Below are 14,499 nucleotides of genomic sequence, written 5' to 3' on the forward strand. Positions count from 1 at the left end.
CCTTGGACTCTAGCTCCTTACACTTGTGAGCAATTTTTGCCAAATTTGGATTTGCATATAAAGAAGCTAAATTGCCACATGCATATTTTGGTACTTGTGTTGAGAAAATGTGGGAGTAATAGAATGCTTGAAAATAAACATGATGAACGCATGAGCTTGCACATCTGTAACATCCCAACATGTCTACTCAGCAATAAGAAAAACAACTAGCAAGAGAATTGCTAAAATCTGCACGATCATCCACATAACATGTATTCGTACATCATAACCCTACACAATGTTTCAAACTCCCTTTGCAACCAAGAGATGTTGTGTCATGCATGCTCAAATTGCGTAGTTGTCCCCATCAAGTTTGTCCTCAACAAACATCATGTGGACAACATCATTGTTATCAACCCTAGCCGATGATTGCATTTGATACAAGAGTTGCGTGTATAGAGGAAAAAACCCAAAAAACCAACATGTGGTATATAACACAACTCACAATAGTCTACAAATAGTGTCTTTTTCATAAAGATGCATTGTCGGAATATTGCCTCTACTGGCACAACTCACAATAGTCTACAAATAGTGTGTTTTGCATAAACATGCATTGTCACAATATTGCCTCTACAATACTGCCAGTAATGTTGAGACGGAGACCAAAATGAGCCCAAATCAAACTTGTGACAATTCTAAGATTTAAGAGCTTGGCCAAAGGTTATGTCGGGCTACCAAGACACATCCAAAGTCACCTTAATTGGGGTAAGTGATCAAGGAGGTTTTTGGTGATTTTGCTCACGCTTGTAAAGCCTGCTCTGATACCAATTGTGGTTAACACTTGCAAAGGATGGGTTAAAGACTTTTGCTTATCACGATTGGGAAAAAAGTCAACGAGATGCTCATTGAATATGATTATATGCACTTTGAGCTACATCTTTGAGCAACATTGACGGGTTTTCCTGCTAACCGACCAAATTGTGTGTTTTATAAACTCCACAAGAGTTCCTTTTGTTCACTCGTGTAGTGTGTAATTAACGTTTATGTCTTGGCTATTGCATATATCTATCCCTTAGAGAAAGAAGACTAGCAGCCAATGGAATGCATAATGGCATTTTAAATGCATTCCTCCATGCATAGGTGGGTGAACTTCTTTACAACACTAGTGCTAAAAGAGTGCTAGCCAAAAGGGGGGTATTCTTCTATGACCGCTTCTACAATGCTTCTTGATTTGCACTTGGCTTTGGCACACTACAATATCTCCCACTTCCTCCAAAGGAAAGTCTCGCGGGGTCATTCCTTGCCTCTAAAACATCTGAGTAAATACAATCGCAAAAATACACGCAGAGTGTCAAAGTTATAGCATCTCAAGTGAATGGCCCAATATGATCCCAATATTTGTTTTGGCTTTAGGTATTTATTTTACTTATTTGTCAATGTTCTGGGTAGGGCAATTTGGTGAGGGCGGTACTTAAGGGTCCCAAAGCTAGTACATAATAAACACTCGGTCCCCATTGTACTATCACTAATTCATTACCCAGTTGGTTGGTTTAGCAGAGTCTCTCTCTCTCTCTCTCTCTCATTTATTCTCTTCATCATTGTACACTTCTACATCATCGACTTTGACATGGTATTAGAACTATGTGTGATTAGTCTCATGAGCAGAGAAGTGCTCACAGTGAAGAGAAGTTGCATGGCAAAGAGGAGACAACAAATGGACATTTTTTTTTGTCTCTAGTGGCTAGGGATCCATCTCCATTTTTTTGATGGAATTTTGATATGCTGCAAAAACAGGGTGCCTTGCCCAAAATCTGTGTTTTGAAATGCACAATGTAGTGGAGCAAATCTGGCAGAGCTAGGTGGGGAGCTTGCCTACATTATGAAAGGCCGATGGTAGGAGGTGGCTAGTGGAGCTTGGAGCTGTGCTGCTAAAGGGGTGTTCTAGAGCTCTTTTGAAATGGCGCTATCTGTGGTGGAGTGTGCGCATGTGCAAGGGCAATTTGTGTAATGTTTTGACAACAAGTAGGAGGTGGTGATGATTCTTTCTAGAGAGAGCATTATAAAACACTCTAGGAAGCGAAGAACCATCCTAGGAACTTTCAAACAAAAGCATCCAAATTCAACACTCTTGGGAATTGTTTTTGAGTGGCCTTGGCCCGAGAAGATTCAGCCATTGGTTATGGAAAGTGCATTGACTAGCACCCAGTCAGTGGTCTATGCACGACTGGAGGTCTCAAGGAAGATGCCTATTTGTTTGTCTCGGGAATGTGGAAGCAAGGACAAATGCAAGAGATCACAAGAAGACAAAGGTAAAGGCAACCTTGACGGGAGAGTTTTTGTTAGGATTGTTGGTTATGTAGCAAATTCCGTGTGTTTGCTGGTGAAGCCCGTCATCAACGCTCATTGTCTCGTGGTGCATTTGGTGCCCATTATCGATGCAGCTAGGTGCTCATCTACTATGGCTATCTCCCTGCTTAGCACCCCATGCACCACCATCAGGCTCTGTGGTCTATAATCAGTCCCATGCTTGCACATCTTGGCTAAAGTGCTCTGTCGCTGCCGTATAAAAACTACTGCTTCAGGATCATTCGATAGCTCACATTACTAATTATCCTCAAGCCCTCGTTCCCAGCAAGCTCCAAGAGTGGTCACTCCACACCAAAGTGTTGCACACTTCGAGATTGAAAGCATCAAGGCTTCACATAGTGCATCCTTTCAGCATCAATATCAAGAACCCACACCACCTAAAGGTATTTCCCATGGCAAGCAAAGGCTTGAAAAACCAAAGGTTAATTGTGAAGAGTGGCTTCACCATAGGTGAAGAGGTGCTTCACATCAACCACTAATTATTGAATAACTCGAATGGCTACCAGTAGCAATACTTCAAAATCGAAGCAAAATGACTCGCTTAAATCAAGTGGACACAAGACCAAGAAATTGAGAGGTAAATTCATCCCACGATGACAACCAATTTGAGAGCAGATATAATTGTGGATCCCGACCTCCCATTGCTCTACTAATGCCAATCTGTAAATTCGTGGAAGAAGTTGGCAAAAATGACCTCGACCAAGTCAATATAGTTTTAAACTTTTGATTCCTTTTTTTTTATAAAGCACTCACTTATATGTTTATGCTACCCTCTATGTGTTTGTAGGGGAGTATTTGTGTGATCTCACCTTGTGTTTGTGGGATCTTGTGTTCCATACTCTATAGTGGTTCTAGGGGGGGATTGTGTATGCTTACACCTTGATGTGTGAGGAGAAGTTTGTGTGCCTACACCCTATGTGTCAAGGGGAGAAAAAATTATAATCCTTCATCCTTGGTTGTTGTTTGAGGGGAGGCGACTATGAATTATGTGAGTGACTTTTTATGTATCCAAAACCTACAAAGGAGAGGATTGTTAGCATTGCAGGTTTTGTAACAACTCCCGTGTGTTCTCCCTCTCCATGTGTCAAATTACATGTGTGTGTGTTGTGTTGCCTACCACGTGTCAGCCTACATGTATAACCATGTGCTAGCCTTTGTGTCAATACTGTGTGGCCTATGTAGCTCTATATAAGAGCACTATTTGTACAAACTTCAATAAGAAGTATCAAGTATCTATTCTGAATTTGTATTTGATTATCTTTCTTGAGTTGATTGAATAGTTAATTATCATGTTTTAATATTGAACATCTCTTATCAATATTCGCCCTAAATCCCTACATTTTTCACCACAGAGATTGGCATGGCACACATGGTGGTGGCCACAATGGCCATGATGCTAGATTTCTAGTCAAGTGGCCATTACCGCCACTTGCTTCAACCAGAAAGAGGCTTGAGAGCCATAGAGAGGGGCAAAAGGAGCTACCTACAAATGAGCTAGATCCATGTGTTGGAGTTCAATTTTTTATCAGTGTGGGTCAGAGTTCAAAGGCACATGCATATAGCAAGGAACCAACCTGACGTATACCAAACACTATGGATGCACTATAGACAATCCATTCTTGTTGGCCGGACTATGAACAAGATGTGTTCCAGAAGGTCATTGTCTAGGAATGTTTGGACGTGATGTTGTCATATTCACGAATGGGGATTCTTGGAGGTAGTGTGATCTATAGTTCAACTTTTTGTGAGGCAACTGGTGCTCAAGATGGCATTCATCTCATGTGACACGTTGGTAGTAGCAATTCCGAGGTGTAACCAATAGGGAGCTACTATTGGGGTGTACATGGTAGCTTCTTCTTGGACTTGGTCTTCCTACATATGTCCACTAAGAGCTATCACACAGGAGTGTTAAAGTTATAACATGTCAAATGAATGTCACAATGTGATCCCAATATATATTTTGGCTTTAGGTAATTCTTTTACTTATTTGTCAAAGTTTTGGGGAGGGCAATTTGCTAAGGGGGATACTAAAGGGACCCAAAGCTAGTATATAAGGAACACTCTACCCTTGTGCCTAGCTCAAACAATGCCTAGTTGGTTGAATTAGCAGTCTCAGTCTCATTCTCTCTCTCTCTCTCTCTCTCTCTCTCTCTCTCTCTCTCTCTCTCTCTCTCTCTCTCGCGTGTATCCTCTCCCTCATTGTATGCTTTTGCATCATCGACTTTGACACAAAGATGGAGAAGATGAAGGAGAAGCTCAATACCACATAACCCATGAAGCAACATTGTTGAGAGAGCTAATACAAAGATAAGACTTTCCCTAGAGTGACTCTCTCTCTCTCTCTCTCTCTCTCTCTCTCTCTCTCTCTCTCTCTCTCTCTCTCTCTCTCTCTCTCTCTCTCTCGTGTATCCTCTCCCTCATTGTACGCTTCTGCATGATCGACTGTGACACAAAGATGGAGAATATGAAGGAGATGCTCAATACCACATAACCCATGAAGTGATATTATTGAGAGTGCTAATACAAAGATAAGGATTTCCCTAGAGTGATGGGTGCATATACAAGACGCAAGGAAGAAAACCGCTGAACGAGGGAAAAAGCACCCCGACAGTCCTCAATGTGTTCACGCATCACTACCATAATATGGTAGCGAGGGACACATTTGTTGTGGAGTGAACCTACATGAAATTTTCCTTTTACAAAAATGTATAAACTCATAAGAGAAGCACTTTCCTCCTCTATTTGACCTCAAGCATTATACATACTTCCTAGTCGTTTTTTCAACCATAACCTTGAAATTTTTAAAGTAGGTAAGCATCTCACTCTTCTCCTTCATAAAGTACACCCATCATTTCCTTGGATGGTCTCATCGATGAAGGTGACATAAAACATGCATCCACCCATAGAAGCAATCTTTGCAAGACCCCATACATTGAAATGCTCTATCTCAAGGAAATGATACACTTTGCTTGCTTCCTAAACTGAAAAGCCTCACAAACCTTTTGCATTTCACCCATATTAAGCACTTGTCAACCTATAATAAGCTCTTGGCTCTACATGGTTTTTTGCATTTCCACATTTGCATGTCCAATATGCACATTCCACAAATGCCAATGTCTACAAAAACTTGACTCTTTTGCAACCATGGCAATTTTCATGTTAGATACATAAAGAACAACAATGAACACTTTGCCCACCTTCTTATCTTGTGTGTGGATGGGTCTCCTAACCTCATTCTTATCTTATTGTTGCAGGCATAACGAGAATCACAAACATAATTGTCAATCCATGGGACGAAGCTGACTCGACTAGTGCATAAAGGCTACAAGAGGGTGTCAATCTCTTGGAAAACAATAGACAACTTGCAGCTAACACAAGCTACACTCAAATGACCTAAGTCATCAAAAGCTAATCACTAATTGACAAACAAAACATGACCATTATAGCGTCAAACGATATCCGAAGGTTACAAAACTTCTAGGACAAGTATATGAGACCGAAGCACACATGCTTATGGTCCCAAACTTCACTTTTAATGAAGTGCAAAAATTGCAATTATTAACAACAGCAGTGAGATTTTGACCTAGTTTTTTTTGACCCTGAATGCATCTAAATGCTTAGCAATGATGCCCCAATACCCCACCTATGCTTACTTTATGATTCCTAGCTTAAATTCCTACTTATGATGAAATTAGGCCACGGATTGGTAACGCCAAAAGCTAGGTTTACCATGATATGTTTACATCAATGCATAGAGCTCTTACTTGCGGTTGCAACGCAATAGATGACACTGCAATGTGACAACAGACAAGGGAGTAGGAAGCATGAGAAGGAGAGAAGTGAGCACCATTAGCTCACACTGTGTGTTACTTATCCAAAACTTAATCAAAACTTTACAAAATTGGATTTTATACCTTAGCCAAGGTTTAAAATGTGTAATGTTCTGGTGCCCAAGACCTTTGAGGCTCCACAACTTACTGTATTTGCAACCTAGGTACACTAACTGACCTATTCTTTACATCTTGGAACTTTTATTGAGCCCGTAACACGTTACATTTATCACAATGGTTAAATAAATTGGGAAATTACAACACATGGCCATTTTGGAAAAAGGTGAAAAGTGTGTAGCTGCAATCTTCACTGCTTCTTCACATTCATCTTCGATGTGCATTCATAAGGCTTCGATCTTTAGCAGCTCCTGTTAACTGACGTCGGCTTAGTTAACATTCCTCCCTTCCGGTTTTAGTGTCCGTCCTCGGGCACTGTTGAAAGTGTTCGTGGAGACTGTGGAAGGTTTTTGACTGGTTGTTGATGGGTTGATTGTCTTCATTTGTCGTTGATTGTGTTGATGAGGTTCAATTTGCTGCAACATCTTGATTAGTCCGCATATGTTTGATGTGAGGGATGATGTTGCGTGCATTTGTCCATTGTAGCCGCATAATGGCGAGGTTGTTTGTTTATTTATTATGAGTATGTACAAAAGAAGTAGAACAATGAGGATTTAAATTAGGGTTGATGAGAAAAGGGGAAAAACCCAATGGGAAAAAAGTGCCTTTGGGATAAGCACATTATAAAGTACTGAGTAGCATGGAAAATATTTATAAAGTATTGAAGGGATTATTTGCTGATAGATATTGAATTAAAAAGGAAGTAAAACATGAGAAGGTAGCATGATGGAACATTGGTTTGCCTGTTGTAGTTCACTCAAGGTGCATAGGTGGAAGCAAAAAAAAGTGTCTAATGCATATGTCCGATGATGGGACATCCTATATGCATACATAGAAATGCATGGTCAATAATATGCTGTGAAAGAAGAATTTTTGAGGGGTTCTTCAAAAAGATGGTGTAGCTATAAAAGCATATGACATGGATTTACAAGCTGGCACCCTTTAAGAAGAGTTTTCACTATCAAGGATATGTGCTCTCATATTACTGTGCATTGTGCGTGAGTGTTGGACTCTATGACACTCCATTGACTGTAAGTTAATAGACTTTGACTCTTACGCTTATCTCATCCTGCATGAGCGACATGACTTAGATATGTTGAACTCTTCCACCTTGAGCGTAAGCCTCTATGACTCTTAGCACATAGTTTAATATGACTTGAAGCTTTGGGACTAATGCTTTTCTCACTTTTTGGCTCAACAGCCTGACTCTAATTATGCCAAAAAGACGGTTTTTTTTTTGCACCGTGGCGACTTGACTTTTTACATTCTTGTGCTTACTACAAACATTTCTTCATGTTGAATCCTCAAAAAGAGGTTAAGTGAAGGACCAAGTTGGAATGGAAAATTTCTTTTGCCATACCTGTTTTATTATCTTTGAATCAAGAGATTTATTGTTTGGGTTGTCCTTCTTTGACTGTGAAGACTCCATTATCCAGGTATGATTCTCCAATTAGGCATGTTGATAGGAGTCTTTGAGGTTGTTGTAGGCCTCTGTTGGCTATCGACATCTGTCTTTTGAATCAGTTCATTGGAAGACTTAGGAATCCGAATCTCTTGATGACCTTTGTATCTCCTTTGTTGACTTTGCTTCGTAGTTGGCTTGTGGTTGACTAGTAGCCAAATCTTTGTATAACCTGTGTAGAATCCTTTTCTAAGAGGAAGATTCTTTGAAATCCGTCTCTGTCCTGTATCCTCTTGAGAGTTGTGGTAGACTTTAGCATATTCTGATGTTGTTCTGATGTATACCTTCTTCTTAGGTATCCTAGGATATTCACAAGGTTGATACCTTGTGGGACTTCTTTCTTGGGACGGACTTGACGTTACTTCATATGCCTTTATCTGAGGTTTTTGTATCCATATCTGTCTGTTACCTCTATACTACTCCTATTCCTTTAAGCTCCATTGTGATGCTATCCATCCCATGTGTTTGTTTTTTCGTGTTGATTTACTGTCTTTAATCCAAACTGGATCATTGACTTTGACTAAATTTCTCTAAACAGACACTTGCTTTACTTTTTTCTGATTTCTTGAGTACTTGGGCTGATATATCTTTGCTTTTTTGGGTGTCTCCTTAGAGGTTTCAATTGGGTCAGCATTGACTTGAAGTTTTGAAAGCTTGACTTGCTTGAAGAAGCTGATCCATGAGGGTTATTTGATGTACAACCATATGTTGTCACACCTTTCGTGCTAATTGGTCGAAGGTCCACTTTAGCTTTACCTTTGTATGCAAGATTTGTCTTTGATTCCTGTGACTTTTGCAACTGTGAATGTAGCATTAACGGTACGTGTATCTGTTTTCCTGGAGTGATCTCAAATATTCTTTGGATGCTATTTACAACCATATTGTACTGTGCTTCTTTATCCAATAGAGAATTGCATCTGACACTTGCTCCTTTTGTACTGCTGAGAACTATAGCTATTCTCATTTGAGGTTCTATTGAAGATTTCTATTTTGCTTTTGTCATGGTTTCATCTTGATTTAAATGTGTCTCTATGGAGCGTGGCTTGAGACTCTATTTTCCAATCTGAATTTCATCATTGATTGAGCTGCGAATGTTTGGATCTTTGTACTTCTTTTTGCTTCCTGGGTATCCGCAATTTTGATTTTCTTTAGTTCTTGTCTTAGTGGCATTCTCTGCTCAATAGCTTTCCTCGTTGCTCTTTGCTCTGTTTGATCTGCACTTCTTGATGCTCGATCTGCTTTAAGTTCTTTGGAGGTTATGTCTGATGGAGATGAATCATCTTCAATAAGATCTGCTTTTATATCAGTCTCAATTTTTACTATGCTTGAAGACTTTGTATTGTCGTCCACGAGTGTGATTAGTCTTGGTGTTCATTCTTTGTTGTCTGTGATGACTCCGTCATGTTTGAACTCCGTATCTCTAACATCTTCTGGGCCATTGACATTCCCACTATGATGTTATCTGTAAGATCTTTTGCTGTGATCACGTGGAATTGGGCTGTGATGATTTGTGAACCTATTTGAATGCTGGTGGAGATGATTCCGTAATATTTTGCTCGTTTGTCTCTAGATATGCTCACAAATTCAGGAGCATCTTCAAGCTTTGGTTGACCACATTTTCTGCAAGTGCAAAAAGACATGAGGTTCTTGTCCAGCTAAAAATCTAACTTTACTTTTCTTGAGAGTTTTTCTTCATTCTCACTAACAATGTTGCACTTGATCATCTCATGGTCTTTTTCTGTATTGAGTGTTTTTGTGGTGGCGGTGTCATGGGTTGAACTTTTTCTACATTGGCTTTGTCTTGATCACTTGCTTTCATTGATGTTGGCTCGTTTTACTGTAATATTACACCTTTTGATTGCAACTGTTGAGAATTGTCCGCCTGTATTTGGGTAACCCTTGATCTTAATAGATCCACTTTACTTTCTGGAAGAATTTGTCTCTTCGGAGGAGATTTTGGTGGTGACCTTTGTGTAGCCTTCTAGACTTTAACTTCCATTGAATTTGACCTATCTATCACCTATTCTGGTAACTTGAGGCTTTGCATCATTTCAGATAGTCTTTGACTTCAAGTTTAACATCCAGGGGCTTGTACAAGGTCATGAACTTGTTGGTATTCATTATTGTCTATATCTCGATATGCATATGTGAGCTTGGTCACATGAAATTGCTTGAACACTACAGGATTTGTCAGCTTTTGGCTTTGACTTGTGGAGATTAGCTGAAACTTTTTCCTTCATGATCTTCATAGAAGAATTTGCTTCAGATTCTGATGGAATTTGTGTCAATTGGGAACTTCCAACAACCATATGATCTTTCAATGGATTTTTCTTTGAAAGAGTCTGCTGGCTAGAAGTTCTTGGGCTTCTAATTGGTGTAGACCTGAGCTTGATGGATTTGTAGCTCCCCCCTTCCTAGGGTGATCACTATAGTCAGCTCCATTATGAGAGTTCAAAACTGTTTGGCTCTGGGTTAGTCTCACCTTTTGGGATTGTGAAGGCACACTTTGGGTAGCATTGTTGATGTTTGGCATCAGTAAACCTTCTGCATAGTTTCTTATGTATCTCCGTGAAACATGAAAAATTATTCTCCAAGTCAAGCTGTAGATAGCATTATCTTTGCCCTGATATTGTCTATCCCATGGGTCTCCTATGATACAAGCTTTTGTGGTTTTAGGACCGAATGCATTATAGATTTTAGACTCTCGTCTATATCTACATTTGTTTTGGTCAAAGTATATTCTCATTTGGTCACAACGTCAAAGCTTGATTTCGGATGGAGGAGAGTTTGGCTCTGAATAGATTTTTGGGTTCACTCGGGTTATATCCTTCACCTCTAGAGAGAATGGGCTATAATAATTTCTATCCTCTAAAACGAACCATCCAATATGATCTATCACTGGACGCACTTCTATGAGCTGGGATGTGGGCCGTTCAAACACTGGTTGATCCTTTTTGTACAATTTTCTTTTTTGGTCTACATAGTGTGCATACAAATTATGTGTACCATACAATGCTAAAAGCATTCGCTTTGATGTGTCTCTTAGATTCATGCATGATTGCACACTTGTGATAGTGGATGCATAATCATTTGCAAACCTAACAGTCTTTTCAACATTCGCTGATATGTAGACACTTTGACCAAATTCACGTAGGAGTTTGTAGTTCAAAGAATCAATTTTAAGCTTTTTAGGTGCCTGTGCATCTTTATGGGTGATTTTAAAATTGCAGTGCTTTTACTGGTGCTTCTAACTATAATGCAAAATCATCTGATTGCATTAAAAGTGAGAAGTTAGATGCACTTACATAGAGATTCGCATTTCCAATTTGCTTTGTACCCTGCTTGGCCTTGGCAGCTGATGTGTCCCTATTGTCTGGATTTCTTAGAGAATCTTCATGAAAATGTCCACTTTTTCTTTCACAATCTGAGTAATGTGCCATGATTGGTGGTATTTCATTTGGTTCTGTCATGTCAAGCCCTTGCAGAGGAGCTTTTGTTTTTGTGCTTGCCAAGTTGTCGGCATCTTCTTTCAAAAGACTAAGTATCAAGCTGTAGACTGCTCCATCTTGACCTTTGTACCATCTTTGGCTTGGTTCTCCAATTATACTAGCTCCTATTGGTTGATCTGTTGGATGTTCAATTTTTGGTCTCGACTATAGATCTGACCACTATAATCCATGTACAATGACCTTGATTGCATATGTACCAACATGATGGTTTACTGGCTTGTGCAGGTTTTTGGATAAACACTTGGGTTGATTTTTTAAACTTCTATTTGCACTTCATCTTCAAGCTTGCAGTACCTAGCTCCACTAAAATCTGTGAACATATGGGAGTTTTCTAGATCTAGATTTACTTTGATCAATAGGATCTTGGATCCTGTGTTGCTTTTGCTACTCATAACATATCTATGGCCTTTTGAATCTGCATATAAGACTTTATCTCCATTGTAGCCATATAGCTGTAAAATCTACTCTATTGCACTATCTGTGTTGCTACTGCTATTGGTTAGCTTTGGTTCTCGTGCATTTGAACTCTTGGCTCGACTTGACTCCATGTTGTCTTGATCTCTAAGAACTGTCTCTTAGCAGATCCTAGTGTTGATTAGCAAAATTACTCCTACTCGAGTTTGATAAGACTGCTTTTGCCGAAGTACTTTTGGCAGTGGATTGCTCTTAGACTCACAAGAGTTGATTAACTCTAGCTCAAAAGTGTCAAAATTGATTGTAGCCTTTGAAATGATGAAAATCTAGGCCTTGAATAACCTAACCTGCAATCCAATGTGATTTGTGCCCCGATTGGCAAGTCCCATGCGTGGAAGTATCCTAATGGCTTGATTTTACTAAAAATCCATTTTGAACTGCACTTTTATATCCTTGATCCCATTTTGACAGGGTTTTGATCGTACGCTCAAACTGCTCAATTTTTTGCTAACTATTGTGATTGGTTTGTGTATATCACTTCAATCTGAGCTAAGTGAGTCAGCAAATGAGATTTCCAAATTCTATCCTTGCAAAGAGCTAAATGACTAATCTACAACCTGGAAATTGAGTTATCATGTATTAATTTTGAGCCGATGGAACGCAAACTTGACCACTGACCTTGTATTATGACTCTAACATGTACAAGCTCAAAAGTCCAAAATCTTGTCTCTGGGACTCAAAAGTAAATAATATGATTATTTTTTTTTCTCAAATTTTCTCACTTTTTAGGCTTGATTTTCCATATAGACACCTTGTTGTAGTGTCTGGACAATTTTCACTGTGTTTGAACAAGATTTGTCCAAGTTATCAACTTTTTAGTGTCCGAAGACTCAGTTTTCAAGAATTTGACTTAAGCCTCACTTTTGTGATCCAAATTCCATCAAACTTGATATGAGTACTCTACTTGATATGCTTGACCCTATGGTATAGTCAATTGTGCAAAAAATCTCAAATATGGAGCAGTTGTAAATAATCGCGATTATTTACTTATGGGATTTTAAAGCATTTTTTTTGCCAAGATGATGATACAAACAGGTAAAGCAGCTCAACTTAAGCTCCCTAGCAAAGTTTCACCAAGTTTGGATAAACTCTACTCAATTTGTCAACAATTTTGTGTCTTCATACTGACTTTACAACTCTAGCCAAAATTTCCACGTTAAAGATCTAAATCTTACCAAATTTGATGTGTGTGCTCAATAGAACATGATAGAACTTGTGGTATGCTTGGATGACCAAAAAATTTTGAAAATTGGACAAAAGTAAATTATCGTGATTATTTACTTATGGAAAATTTTGGCATTATCTGAGCATATATACATGTTAAGCACTTTAAACTAAGCCTTTGAGTCAAGTTTCACTAAATTTGAGCAAGATTTATCAAGTCAAACTCAATTTCTCGACAAGCAATATAGATATCAGTTATTATCAAGTTTTTGGTCTCTTTTGTGATCCAAACTCTATGAGCCTTCACAAAAGATGTTTGTAATCATACATAGAGTCTTTGGTATCAACCTTGATCCATTTTGAGATAAAGTAAATAATCACGATTATTTACTTTTGGCCTAAAATGAACACTTTTTGTAATTTTTTCAATGGTCAGTCTTTTTGTGACATGTTTTAAGCCTCTGAGTCAAGTTTCATAAAATTTGAACAAGATTTATTAAGTCAAACCCAATTTCTCGACAATCAGTATAGATATTAGTTTTTATCAAGTTTTTGGTATGTTGGGATCCAAACTCTATGAGCCTTCACAAAAGATGTTTGTAATCATGCATAGAGTCTTTGGTATCAACCTTGATCCATTTTGAGAGAACAGTAAAAAGTGACGATTATTTACTTTTAGCCTAAAATGAATACTTTTTGCAAATTTTTCACTGGCCAGTCTTTTTGTGACATGTTTTAAGCCTCTTAGTCAAGTCAAAACTTAATTTGACCTAAATTCTAAAGAAAATGTAAATTATTTTGAGTTTTTGTAAACTCTTGAAAATTTACCTCAATTGCATCCTTATGCTTACCCACTGGTTTATACAACTTTTATGAGCATAATCTCCAGCCGATTAGTTAGTTGACAGTTTTTTAGTGCTGTTTCAAGTCGTAGATCTGAAATTCTGTAACTTCACATAAACAACTCACAAATGATTCCTTTGGAGTGAGCAATGATGTGAGATCCCACCTCGGATTCTACTTACCCTACTCTTAGGTTCTTCTGTAATTGGGTTGTGGAAGGTGTCCACAAATACTTTCTTTCTTGTTTTCTTGTTTTCTTGTTTTTTATGGTTGCTTGAGCATTGATTTTAAGACTTTTCTTGTCCATCAATCATTCTCAAAATCCTAACCTAATCCTACAATCCTACAATCCTACAAGGTACTTAGCAAGTACAATCTACTTCCAAGCTACCTCTACACAGCAAAAGACGACACTCTTAAGCTATGCGATTTTAAAGAGAAAGTTTTACTCTAGGTGATCCTAGAGGAAGTTAAAGGACTACTACACAAGACGCTCTTGTTTTTGCTAGTTTAGGTCTATTTGTCTCCGGCAACGACGCCAAATGTGGATGGGTTTCGTAACCTCACTCTTATCTTATTGCAGACATAGTGAGAACCACAAACATAATTGTCAATCCATGGGATGAAGCTGACTTGACTAGTGCATAGAGGCCACAAGAGGGTGTCAATCTCTTGGAAAACAATAGACAACTCGCATCTAACACAAGCTACACTCAAATGACCTTAGTCATAAAAAGCTAGTCACTAACCAGCA

Source organism: Adiantum capillus-veneris, chromosome 28, assembly GCF_014529385.1.
Source record: "Adiantum capillus-veneris isolate H3 chromosome 28, ASM1452938v2, whole genome shotgun sequence".
NCBI classification, from domain to species: domain Eukaryota; kingdom Viridiplantae; phylum Streptophyta; class Polypodiopsida; order Polypodiales; family Pteridaceae; genus Adiantum; species Adiantum capillus-veneris.